The sequence below is a fragment of the Ceratotherium simum genome, chromosome 20, assembly GCF_057802395.1.
Source record: "Ceratotherium simum simum isolate JZ-2026a chromosome 20, ASM5780239v1, whole genome shotgun sequence".
NCBI lineage: Eukaryota > Metazoa > Chordata > Mammalia > Perissodactyla > Rhinocerotidae > Ceratotherium > Ceratotherium simum.
Genome location: NC_141919.1, coordinates 539,374 through 553,202, shown reverse-complemented (window position 1 = coordinate 553,202; position 13,829 = coordinate 539,374). Strand labels below are relative to the sequence as shown.

Below are 13,829 nucleotides of genomic sequence, written 5' to 3'. Positions count from 1 at the left end.
GACCCCGAATAGCCAAAGGAATCCTGAGAAAGAAGAACAAAGCTGGAGGTACCACACTCCCTGATTTCAAATTATACTACAAAGCTATAGTAACCAAAACAGCATGGTACTGGCACAAAAACAGACACACAGATCAATGGAACAGAATCGAGAGCCCAGAAATAAACCCACACAACCAGGGACAGCTAATTTTCAACAAGGGAGCCAAGAACATATAATGGAGAAAAGAAAGTCTCTTCAATAAACGGTGTTGGGAAAACTGGTCAGCCACATGCAAAAAAACTAAAGTAGACCATTACCTTACACCAAAAATTAACTCAAAATGGATTAAAGACTTGAATGTAAGACCTGAAACCATGAAACTTCTAGAAGAAAACTTAGGCAGTACGCTCTTCGACCCTGGTCTTAGCAACACATTGTCAAGTACCGTGTCTGACTGGCCAAGGGAAACAATAGAAAAAATAAACAAATGGGACTACACCAAACTAAAAAGCTTCTGCACAGCAAAGCAAACCATCAACAAAACAAAAAAACAACCTAACAATTGGGAGAAGATATTTGCAAACCATATATCCGACAAGGGGTTAATAACCAAAGTATATAAAGAACTCATACATCTCAACAACAATAAAACTAACAACCCAATTAAAAAATGGGCAAAAGATCTGAACAGACATTTCTCCAAAGAAGATAGACAGATGGCCAACAGGCACATGAAAAGATGTTCAACATCATTAACTATCAGATCAGGGAAATGCAAATCAAAACTACAATGAGATATCACCTCATTCCCGTCAGAATGGCCATAATTAACAAGACAGGAAACATGTGTTGGAGAGGATGTGGAGAGAAGGGAACCCTCATACACTGCTGGTGGGAGTGCAAACTGGTGCAGCCACTATGGAAAACAGTATGGAGATTTCTCAAAAAATTAAGAATAGAGCTACCATACGATCCAGCTATTCCACTGTTGGGTATTTATCCAAAGAACATGAAAACACGACTGTGTAAAGATACATGTACCCCTATGTTCACTGCAGCATTAGTCACAATAGCCAAGACTTGGAAGCAACCTAGGTGTCCATAAGGGACGAATGGATAAAGATGTGGTACATATACACAACGGAATACTACTCAGCCATAAGAAATGATGAAATCCAGCCATTTGTGACAACATGATGGACCTTCAGGGTATTATGCTAAGCAAAATAGGTCAGCGGGAGAAAGTCAAATACCATATGATCTCACTCAGAAGTAGAAGATAAAAACAACAACAAACAATCACATAGAGACAGAGATTGGACTGGTGGTTACCAGAGAGGAAGTGGGGAGTGAGGAGGGTGCAAGGGAGAACAAGGCACATGTGTGTGGTGATGGATTATAATTAGTATTTGGGCAGTGAACATGATGTATTCTATGCAGAAATCGAAATATAATGATGTACACCTGAAATTTACATAATGTTATAGACCAATGTTACCACAACAACAACAAAAAAAGCCACCTGGTCTGGGGTATTCTGTTACAGCAGCCCAAGTAGTCTAATTCACTCATAAAACAAAAATTTGAAAACATTATGAAAAATTGATAAATTTAAAACCTCTCCTCTTTGAAAAATACCGTTAAGAATATTAAAAAAAACACCATCTGAGAGAAAATATATACAAATCATTTATCTGAGAAAAGATTTTTATAGAGTATATATAACTCTAAATCAGTAAGATATAATGTTTTAAAATGGGAAAAAGAATCAAACAGGCACTTCACCAAAGAGGAACAGATGACAAACAAAAACGTGCCCATTCAGGAAAATTGAAATTAAAACTAAAATGAAATACCATTACAAATCTAATATAATGGCTCAAATAAAAAAACCTGACAGTATTAAATGCTAGTGAAGATGCGGAGCAACTTGAACCCTCACTGCTGACGGGAACGAAAAATGGTATAGCCACTTAGAAAAATGGTTTGACAGTTTCTTATGTTAAACATACACTTATTATGAGACCCAGCAATCCCACTCACTCCTTGGTATTAACCCAAGAGAATGAAGACGTATAGCCACATATGAATGTTTATGGCTGGAAATAATCCAAATATGCATCCATGGAAGAATGGATAAACTGTGGAACTGCCACACAAGAGATCACCACAAATCAATAAAAATGAAGATCTACTGAAACATGGTCCTGAGACAGAGTGAATGGTCCTGAGACAGAGGCAGAAACAGGTGGCCCTGGACAATTCACTGACTCTCAGGTCCAATTTCTTTAAAGTTGTAAATGAGACAGAAGTAGATGACCATGGAAACCCTTCGGGGTCAGGATAACATCTCTAGCGCCTCTTGTGGTGATGGACATGTGTGACAGCAGCATCTGTGAAGAGTGGGGCCATTTAGGGAGAAAGGAGGCAGAACTTCCTCCCTCTGCCTGGATATCCCTTATTCCCAGACCTCACCCTCACAAGCTCTCCAGCAAAGTGGGCTTGCCTGAGCAGCCTGCCCCTGGGCCACCGCAGCTCACCTGGCTCTTCTCAAGGACTGCCCAAACTCCCCACTGTCAGAGTGTGTTGGCTTCTGAATGTGGTGGCATCACCAAGCTGGGCTCATTCTTGTCAAGTGGATCAAGAACTGCTTCTGGTTGTACAGACCTGCTTCTTTCTAAGCTCTTTTGCCTCTGCTCTGAAGCACTGGAGAGAGGTCTAAGGTCAGGGGGTGCTCTCTTCCAGATAAGATTCCTGTTATCAGAGTCCCCCTGCTTGCTACTTCACAAGAGCTGCTTTGCTCTAAAATGAATTTCCCAGGAGCTGGGGCCTGGGCCTGGGCTACTAATTTTAGGAGTTCACTGTAATCTCAGACTGAAAACACAGATAGCCTGCCAGCGCACGAGGGACTAGGAGGCTCTGTCTGACTCAAGGGATCTTAAGAGACAGCAGAAATCCCAGAATACATGTGACACATGACAGGATTCCATCTACATGCACTTCCCATTATATCCCTGGGGATTTGGAGACAGGCCACTTTGCTAAGCGCTGTGAAGGCTGCAATGCTGATTTCAGGGAGGTGTGACGTTCAGACAAAGCATGAGATTGGAAGTAAAGCACATCCGCCCTTGAATCCAAACTCCCTCACCGGTAGCTTGGGACCTGAGCACACACCGTTCCACCAACCTGAGGCTCGGTTATTTTTAATGCGGATGGTGATACTGACTTCATGAAATAAGTTGTGAGGTTATATTAAGCCATCTAATGAAAAGAGCAAGTGTTTTCTAAATATAATAGCAGTTTCACTTACTCAGGGCTTAGTACCCTGCACTAGCCTATTAGATTTACAGGTGATGACTTAACTAAGTTTCAAAACAACGCGACGAATCATTATTAATATCCTCACTGTCCGATGAGAAACCGGACTTTTAACGCAGATTCCTTCTCTCGCCCTGCCTACAAGTTTACCCAGGTCTTTCTTGGCTCCACCGCAGACCCCGCCGCCAGCGCTTTCTGGCCGCTCACGGTCGCCCTTATAAATGCACTCCTCCCACTTCCCAGCCCCCTCCCCCAGCCGACATGCTTCTCTCGGGTCGGGCCGCCCCGGGCACCTGCTCCTGACCGGCTCACCCCCACCTGCGCCCCGCGAGCCCGACACTAAGGGTTGAGCCTGGGGTCCCTGGGCCTTCATGCTCCCGCCCTCTGGGTCACAAGTCCACTCCTCTCAGAAAGTTCCCAGGCCCTGCTGTGTCCCCGTCCCCGCGTTCCCTCCCAGGGAACACCTCTCCCTGGGCTCCAGCGACACCTCTCCTCCCGGGCGGGGAGCGCGGACAGGACGGCGGGGCACAGCCTGCACATGCGCAGATGTAGCCCAGAGCCTTCCCAGACGGCCGCAACGTGAGCCAACAGGATTCAAGACTACATTTCCCACAAACCTCTGCGCCTTGACGATTCTTTGTTAGACGGTGGGAAGATGTCCTGCATGGTCTGGCTTGCCCAGGTTCTCTCTGCGCTCTCAGCCCTTATGGGTTAAATTCGAACTTTACCCCCAAATACAATGCGCGGTCCTCTGTCAAATCCCGATGGAAAAAACAACGCCAAAGACGTTGGGAACAGTTTGGGAAATTTGAATGGGACTAGCAATTAGAAATATTAATGAACATTACAGTTAATTGGTAAGTGGAATTACATTGGAAAATGTATTGTTTTTATAAAGGCATGCACAGCGATGGCATTTAGCACTGAAATTATCTTGCTTAATTCACCACAAAATTTCAGCAAAAACTAACAATGCAAACATGGCAAAAGGTTAAAGTTTCTTAAATCGAGGGCATGGCTGGCTATACGAGGGCATGGCTGGCTATATATAGATGCTTATTTTACCATTTTCTACTCTTCTATGTTTCTCAGATTTTTGTGATACAAAGAAAAAAATAGGGATTCTCTCTCCATTAAAGTGCCTTTTAAACTCAAAGCTGCCCAGAGAAGTCAAGGTACAAGTATCTCTTGGGCATAAGGCTGTGAAACGCACATAAGACACTTGAACATGGAGCACAACGGTACTATAAAACAAAGTATCTGCGACCAACAGAGTTTATTTCAGGGAAGGGAAAAAAGCAAATTTCAAAAATAATATACGAAAATACAGACAATACAAAATATGAAAATGGTTATCAAACAAATCACGCATTTTCCAGCGATGACTCTGCTTAAACCTTGCTTGAGCATCTTGATTTTTTTTTTAACCAAATTCGGGACATACGGGCATAATATTATAGAAATACATTTTTACTAAATTACATATATGGACCGTATATCTGGTCAATATTATTTCACCTCAATCATTTCTTCTATGACAAAGATTTTAAAGATTGGATCCTATTCATATGGGGAAAAAAGGAATAGCTTCGCCAAGAAGTTAGCGCGATCTATGTGAACACACGCCTCGAGCCCCGCTCTCGAGCAGCTTTCCTAGAAAACGCTAGCTCCCGCCCCCTGTGGGGACGACGCGCGCCGCGCAGCCTCCCCCGAGCGCGGCCCTGGGCCTGGGCGCGCACGAGCTCCCGCCGCCGCCGCTGCGCCCTCGCGCGTCCTCCCCCTTCGCTCCGCCGCGTCGGGGGCGTCCTCCGCAGTCCTGCGCCGGGCTCGTCCTTTCGCCTCGCTCGGCCGGACCTGGGGGCGTCTTCCGTCTCGCCCAGCCGAGTCTGGGGGCGTCCTCTCGCCTGCTTCTGCTGGGGTGGCTTGGCGGCGCGGGTCTGGGAGCGTCCTCCCGCCTCGCTTGGCCGGGTCTGGGGGCGGGGTGGGTGTCGCCGCGGCCTGTGTCCCGTCGTCCGAGGTCTTGAGGCGAACCCCCCACCCACTCAGCCGGGTCCCAGGAAAACGTGAAAGGAATCTGGGCTTACCCCAGCTGGGAAAGGAGTCTTTTATGTCGGTCGGTTCCCCATGGTCATGGATATGTCCCCTTAAACAGACTGAATTTTCCATCTTTGCAAAAGTAGACCCTACTCGGTGTCATGTGGGCTCTTTTTTGGGAAGGACAAAAAACATATTTTCCATAAACAGCGTAATTGGTTTATTAATAATTAAATACCTGTCTTTTTCATTAAATGCAACTTTCTGTTAAAAATCCCTGAACTTGTAATGCGAAAGCTAAATGTGACAGTATAATAAAAGGTCAACCCAACTACATTTACTTGTTTCGTAATAAGCTTTACAACTTGATATTTTATGGCCCTTAAGTTCTGTGCTGAGCAAGGCTGTTAAATAAGCCTTGTTATTTATTTTTTTTTAAAGGTTTTATTTATTTATTTATTTTTCCCCTCAAAGCCCCAGCAGATTGTTGTATGTCATAGCTGCACGTCCTTCTAGTTGCTGTATGTGGGACGCGGCCTCAGCATGGCCGGAGAAGCGGTGCCAGGTCGGAACCCAGGCTGCAGGCAGCGGAGCACGCGCACTTAACCGCTGAGCCACCGCTGAGCCACGGGGCCGGCCCAGCCTTGTTATTTTGTAAACGCTTGGGTTGTTCCTGTTAATTTTTTAATGTAAATATATTTAAATATTTCTTTTTAAATTTTAAACACGTGCAATTTGATCAAAATACAGCAGTGCCTGATGGGATAATAGAAACTCGCTAGTACTCTCCATCCTGTCTTCCAAATAAAACCAGTGTTAACTGATGCTTAACTCTAGACTATGCTCTGAGCTAACAACGCATTTTTCAAAAAGCATGGTTACTACTTTTTTACAACTTGTTTTTATACTTAAAATTGTCTCCTGATCCAGTGTTCTGGTCAGGCTATGTAGAACTAAATAATTCTTTTCTTTAGCTGCATTGTAGGTGTACATCATGTTTATTTAATCAGTCTCTTTGTGATTGATGTTTAATTTGTTTCCAATTTTCACTATAACAAATAATATATAGCAAATATTGTCCATACATCTTTTGCATACATGTGTGATTATTTCTTTGGCACAAATGCCAAAATGATAGAATTGCCCAGTTAAAATGTGTACACATTAAATATTTGATAGATGCTAACAAATGGTCCTCAAATAGTCCTAAAAATAGCAAGGCCTTACCCGTTTATGCTTTTTCCTCACATCCCTTCCAACACCAGATAGCATGCATTTTTGATAACTGATTATTATTGATGCTTAAGGAATGCTGTTCATGTACTAATGGAGAGAAAGTAGACCATGTATATATTCATTCAACAAACATTTATTGAAAACCTGCAATGTGACACACATCATTCTAATGCTGGGATAATAACAAGCAATAAAAGAGATAAAAATCCCCACTCCTGTGGAGTTTGTGATCAGGGTGGCGGTGGTCAATTGTTAAGAAACAATGGGACACTTAAGGAGATCTAGTAAAACGTGGGCAGAGTTGGTGAGGCACTCTGTGACTAGGGACAGTAGGGAGCTATTGTCACCACTAGCCTGCTGTGAGGGCAGGGACTGTTACTACAACCTGGCAGAAAAGACTGCCCCAACAGGAGCTGTGGTGTTAAGAAGAGGAACGTTATAATGGCCAACTCATAGCTCAGCATAGAGAGAAAGGAATAAATACCTAGACGTGTTTTCCACCTCTCATGCCCTTTCCACCAGTAAGCCTTTGCATCCTCCCACTCTGCACTGTTCCCAGAAGTGCCTCCACATAGTCTCCTCCAGAGCTCCGTGTGAATTTTCCAGTTATGTTCTTTCCTAGTGTCGGGGGAAGAGGGAGAATCTCCCTCTGCCCTTTTCCTTAAGGTTCTTATGGCTGGCCAATTAATTAACAAGACAGGTTAGCAGGAGAAAATAATACCAAGTTTAATAACATGTATACATGGGAGAAAGCAGGGACACTGCGTTTCTCAACACAATAGCAGAAATTCTCGTCTTAAATATCATTTTCAGCCAATGACAAAGGAGGATTTTGGGGGTGGGGGGAGTCAGTTACAGGAGATTACCACTAAAGCACAGTAAACAAGAGTAAGGTTATTATGCAGCCCAAGGCCTCACCTTCCACATTGATAAGTCACTAGAAATGAGCTCATCCCCCTCTCTTCTCTAAACAGAGAGGGAGATACTTTTATAAATGGAGATTTCCCTTATAAATGTAAATGATTGTCTGGCAACTCTTTGTAGGGTCATTTAGAGAATGTGGCCAGAGAGACAGAACTTTTGATAAGAGGTGCTTGTTGGTGTCTTTCCTATTGTAACATTTACCCTACGTTATCTTTATAGCCATCATGATAGATCTATTTCAGGAAGGAGCCACCATGTCAAATTTTTTAGGCAGTTAGTGGGGGAGGTCAAATGTCCTCAGAGAAAACAACCAAGGTAAAGAGATAGATTTCAGGGTGGCCAAATCTTGATCTCCCACAGTCCCGCCTTTGAAACTAAAAGTTTCACAGTCCTTTTGAAACTTAAAGAAGTTTTATAGTCCAGAAGCTGAGTTGGTAGATTGTTTTATCTCACTGAACCCATTTCTTAGTCTTGATAATAGATCAGTTCAATTAAGTTTTTTTTGGAAGGTGGTGATGTAGGTGGGCTCTCAAGGTTATGCCTATATTGTGGAAGCAAGCAATCAAGTATTTAATAGAAGTATTTTTATAAAAGAAAAACAAGGTTAATGGTTAGAGCAAGTTGTAAAGCAGTTTTTGAGTTCAGAGGACAGCCAGTGAAGAAGAATTTTAGATGTCAGCGTCAAAGCATCTTTTGCAGTTTAAAATGTCTCGGATGGTGTCGTCAGGTCATCTCAAGTTTATATCAAGTCTATCAGCTTCAGTTTGTAAAGCTTCAGGAAAAAGGGCAGGTTTAGTTTTCAGTGATTTTAAATGAAAATGATGGAAAAAAATCAAAAACGTTAGTTTGGACATCTGTAGCCAGATATTTCAGGAGACTAGAAGAAATCAGGATCTAGTCTAGTCAACAGATATAAAACAAAAACTTCAAAAGACAACAAAACTAGGATCTAATATCTGCAAACTTATACTGAAATAGTTTTTACTGAAATATAATTTTTTTCTCTAAAAATCACCCTCATTTTTATTAAGATAGCCAAATCAAAACTAACTAGTTTGTAAAATAAGTCTAGTTCCAATAGAGTTGGCCCAATTATTTACATAAGTACAGCAAGAATAGCAATTGATCACATAGGCTCTTTTAAATCTGTTTTGTTGGAACTTTTTATAAGGAATCTCACATTGAACTTTAAAGGCCTCTCGAGGCCAGGAAAGCCAAGCCAAGGATTTTGTCATCAGACTTCGCCTGTAATATCTACAGATTTGGGTGAATTTTTTTTTTTTGAGGTTTTTTCAAAATATTTCGAGGTTCTTTGTACCTGTCAGATAAGTGACATTTTTTACTTATCCTGGTAAGTGCTGCTTGGAACATAAAGGTACCAGGCCAATATTTTCACGTGGCTTTATTCTATAAAGTCTAATTTTTATTGCTCAAAAGCTGTATGGTTATATCGCAAATATGATGTTTTAGTCACAACCTTGGTAATATAACCAGTGTTTCTAATTGTGTCCTGTTATAAGGAGAACAGATTTTTATTGAACTTATGCAAATAACTATATTGCCATGAAAACAACAATATTTACTCACTAAGAGTTTTCAAATTTGAGGGATCAGATAGAGAGAAAAAGATAAATATTTTAATTTTACTTATAAAAATATTATTTATTAAATTGTTGTAAGTCATAGCTATCTCAGGAGAAAAGAGAAAAAGTTTTTCTTAAATCTGAAAAAATAAAACATTAAAAATTTAGCAATATTTTAAATGAAAAATCATAAAAATTATAATCATCTTTATCAGTTCATTCAGTCCTGTGTAATCTATTCTTGATCCCAATCTTTTTGTTAGCAGCTTTATGAAGTCAGTTTTTCTATCAGATTTCTGTAATTTTTTATTAAGTTCAGTTTTATGATCAGAAAGTTTATCAAAAGCCTGTACTCTAGTGTAACTGTCAGAGTCCTTTTCATGAATTTTTTTGAAGTTGAAACATTTTGTAAAAGCATTAGAGCAAAGAAATGTCTGTAAAAAACAAGACTTCAAAATGGCAATTGACAAAGAAATTTGGTTAATTTTGTGACATACAACATTTTAAAATAACCAGAATTATGACTGATAACCAGGACAGATCAGAATTTCAGTAATGTTATATAATTTTAAAACACCTATGTCAATAACATTTACCCACAAAATACCACCTAAGCAGGCTTATCATCACTGGTCTGACAATGTTTTTCATGTAATTTAACATACTGAATCAGCCTAATAAGTTTAGTATCTTTTTTTTTATAGGAAAAGAGCAAATTTTTTTGAGAAGTTCCAGGGCCCTTTGAAAATTTTCAAAGAAAAAGGTAAAAAAAAGACTTTATTTAAGATATGAATTTTGGGGAGCTTGTCAAAAATATAAAAAGTCAAAGCAAACAGAGCATTAACAGTCTAAAAAGCCTTAATAGAGAGACCTCAGTCTTTTGAACGTAGGAAATTATTTTAACATATTTAAGATATGAATTTTGGGGAGCTTGTCAAAAATATAAAAAGTCAAAGCAAACAGAGCATTAACAGTCTAAAAAGTCTTAATAGAGAGACCTCAGTCTTTTGAACACAGGAAATTATTTTAACAGGTTTTTTTTTTTTTTTTTTTTCTGTCTTTTAGGTAGACTTACTCAAAGGTAAAGAAAAATCTTTTGTAACCTCTTTATCAAGTTTAAGCAAATTATCCTTTTAAGAGACAGAAGACCAAATTTTAATTTTGCACCAGCTTATTTCTGCTATTAAAACTCATTTACTTAATTAAATTTATTTCAATCTTAGCCAACTTGACCATGCAAAAACTCCTTTTCTAGAATTCTTCTTCCACAAACCTTCTATAACTTTCTTTTTATATTCAGAATTTGTCCCATGTCTTTTTTTTTCTTCTAGTACTTGAGGACAAATTTATCTTTTTTAATCAACCAAACAAAATATTTCCATTCTTTGTTTTTTCTTTATATATCTTACTTTCCTTGTACACATATTTTTTTAAATTTTTAATCACATATACTAATTAGAAATTTTAACCTTTAGAAACCTCAATTTGGAAGTAAAAACTAAGTAAACCATTATAAATTTTTTTTTACTTTAGTATCTTGTGGCTTGGAAAATTTATAAACACTTTATAACTTTTAGAAACATGTTACTTTATAGTATAATCTTTTAATAAAACACATGTTTACCAATAGACCCAAAACACCTTTTAGTTTTCTTGTAATGAAAAGCCAAAAGTAGACAAACGTACATTTAGTAATCAATGTCTAATATCTTATGTTATTTGGAAATGATGATACTCAGTGAATTTTTTTTTATAAAATTTAGCAAAACTCTATAAAGCTTTAAGTCACTAAAAAGAGTTTGGAAGTAGTAACTATCATAACACATAATTATTGTTTAAAGTTCATCTAACATTTATCTTTTTCACAACTATTTATTTGTTCTCAATAATTATTTAGATTGCCTATAAGACTTCATAAGACTTCAGATAAAATTAGCCATCATTTAAATTACTATTTTTGTTAACCAGTTCTGTAATAGAAATAACATCAGTTTTTCCTACAAAATTTCATGCAATTTCCTCACCTCTTATACCTTTAAACATAATTATCATTAAGATTTTTATCAATAGGTCTTGGTCTTCTAATTTTGGACAAGAGAAGCATTCTCAGTCAGACATTTTAAAACATACTCAGGCAAAGTTGATGTAACTTCTTTGTATAAAATTAGCTCAAACATTCCAACCTTTATAATCTTATCAACACTTACACTTTTACATGTTCTCAATTTAATTGTAACCTGAGTCAAGGTCTTAAGACTAGTCAAATTTTTTTTTTTTCTTTTGTTGGCCTTAATTTTTAGGTACCAATTAAGCAATTATGTGAGAGCTCTCAAAACATTTTTTTTTTCTCCAATTTAGAAGTTTTTCTAATTCAAAGGATCTGTCGTCTGGCCATTGACAGTAGGATCTTCACTTGTATATTTATTTTAATAGTGACTCGAACCAATAAGCCTTTTTAAGGAAAGACCCGGAGGTAACTTTTCACGCTTAGAATAAATCTTTACCATGGACGCAAGAGGCGTCCCTGGTGAGGGCGCAGATGATGTAGCCCCCATGATCCACAGAATTTACTCTCAAAGATATTCAGAGACAGTAAAGACCTTCGTTGCACAGGCAGTAAGGATGGTGTAGTGAAAACGGTGTCTCCGGTCTCCCACAATAGTGTGGGACGCCTCCAGTCACAGACCCGCTAATCTGTGACACCGGGCGGGCGATACTGGAATGGGATTTTTCTAGCACTAACAAGCAACGAAGGTTAAGACGACAAAAGCCCTTACGGACTGGGACCTTTATGACAAACTCCCCTGAGAGCTTGGCACAGCCGGACAAAGAGACAGTTCGGAACCCCAGTCTACTCGACTGGCCACCAAGGTGCACCCCGGTAAATGCACCTTCCGTATGGTGGAGACCAAGGAGAATATTCTCATTGGTCACAAAGCCAAGTTCTCAGGACACAGAACAAGACAGAGACTACTCTGGGAGGAAAAGGGATCAAGATCAAAACCAAGAGTACTCTATCAAATTTAAACCAAGAGTCACTAAAAGCCCAAGAAACTAGTTTCCCAAATATTTTCTCCTGCCAATCTAAATTTAGAAAGAGAAAAAATTTTCACCATTTTTTTTCGCCGGACTCCGCAGATAGAGATTCCGGGAGGCTGACGTGGTAAGAAGTCTTACCTTTTGCCGGCTTTCGTCGGGCGTTCCCGTATCTCACCATCTGCAGTAGTCCAGGGAGAAGGCAGGTCTTCCAGCCAGAGAAGGCAACTTGCCAGCCAGTGTGGCTCCTGGCTGGCTCGCCAAAACTGTCGGGGGAAGAGGGAGAATCTCCCTCCCCTTTTCCTTAAGGTTCTTATGGCTGGCCAAATAATTAACAAGACAGGTTAGCAGGAGAAAATAATACCAAGTTTAATAACATGTATACATGGGAGAAAGCAGGGACACTGCGTTTCTCAACACAATAGCAGAAATTCTCGTCTTAAATATCATTTTCAGCCAATGACAAAGGAGGATTTTGGGGGTGGGGGGAGTCAGTTACAGGAGATTACCACTAAAGCACAGTAAACAAGAGTAAGGTTATTATGCAGCCCAAGGCCTCACCTTCCACATTGATAAGTCACTAGAAATGAGCTCATCCCCCTCTCTTCTCTAAACAGAGAGGGAGATACTTTTATAAATGGAGATTTCCCTTATAAATGTAAATGATTGTCTGGCAACTCTTTGTAGGGTCATTTAGAGAATGTGGCCAGAGAGACAGAACTTTTGATAAGAGGTGCTTGTTGGTGTCTTTCCTATTGTAACATTTACCCTACGTTATCTTTATAGCCATCATGATAGATCTATTTCAGGAAGGAGCCACCATGTCAAATTTTTAGGCAGTTAGTGGGGGAGGTCAAATGTCCTCAGAGAAAACAACCAAGGTAAAGAGATAGATTTCAGGGTGGCCAAATCTTGATCTCCCACAGTCCCGCCTTTGAAACTAAAAGTTTCACAGTCCTTTTGAAACTTAAAGAAGTTTTATAGTCCAGAAGCTGAGTTGGTAGATTGTTTTATCTCACTGAACCCATTTCTTAGTCTTGATAATAGATCAGTTCAATTAAGTTTTTTTTGGAAGGTGGTGATGTAGGTGGGCTCTCAAGGTTATGCCTATATTGTGGAAGCAAGCAATCAAGTATTTAATAGAAGTATTTTTATAAAAGAAAAACAAGGTTAATGGTTAGAGCAAGTTGTAAAGCAGTTTTTGAGTTCAGAGGACAGCCAGTGAAGAAGAATTTTAGATGTCAGCGTCAAAGCATCTTTTGCAGTTTAAAATGTCTCGGATGGTGTCGTCAGGTCATCTCAAGTTTATATCAAGTCTATCAGCTTCAGTTTGTAAAGCTTCAGGAAAAAGGGCAGGTTTAGTTTTCAGTGATTTTAAATGAAAATGATGGAAAAAAATCAAAAACGTTAGTTTGGACATCTGTAGCCAGATATTTCAGGAGACTAGAAGAAATCAGGATCTAGTCTAGTCAACAGATATAAAACAAAAACTTCAAAAGACAACAAAACTAGGATCTAATATCTGCAAACTTATACTGAAATAGTTTTTACTGAAATATAATTTTTTCTCTAAAAATCACCCTCATTTTTATTAAGATAGCCAAATCAAAACTAACTAGTTTGTAAAATAAGTCTAGTTCCAATAGAGTTGGCCCAATTATTTACATAAGTACAGCAAGAATAGCAATTGATCACATAGGCTCTTTTAAATCTGTT

The 13,829-nt window shown here is 39.3% G+C and overlaps 1 long non-coding RNA gene across 1 annotated transcript in view; it reads right to left on the bottom strand.

Moving 5' to 3' along the window:
• The window catches only part of LOC147914322 (uncharacterized), an 85,451-nt gene extending 72,960 nt beyond the window's left edge, over positions 1–12,491 (bottom strand). Inside the window, exon 1 of the long non-coding RNA XR_015555337.1 lies at positions 12,255–12,491. This is a non-coding gene — a long non-coding RNA (uncharacterized LOC147914322). The remainder of the gene's footprint in view (positions 1–12,254) is intronic.
• Between the last annotated feature and the right edge of the window lie 1,338 nt (positions 12,492–13,829).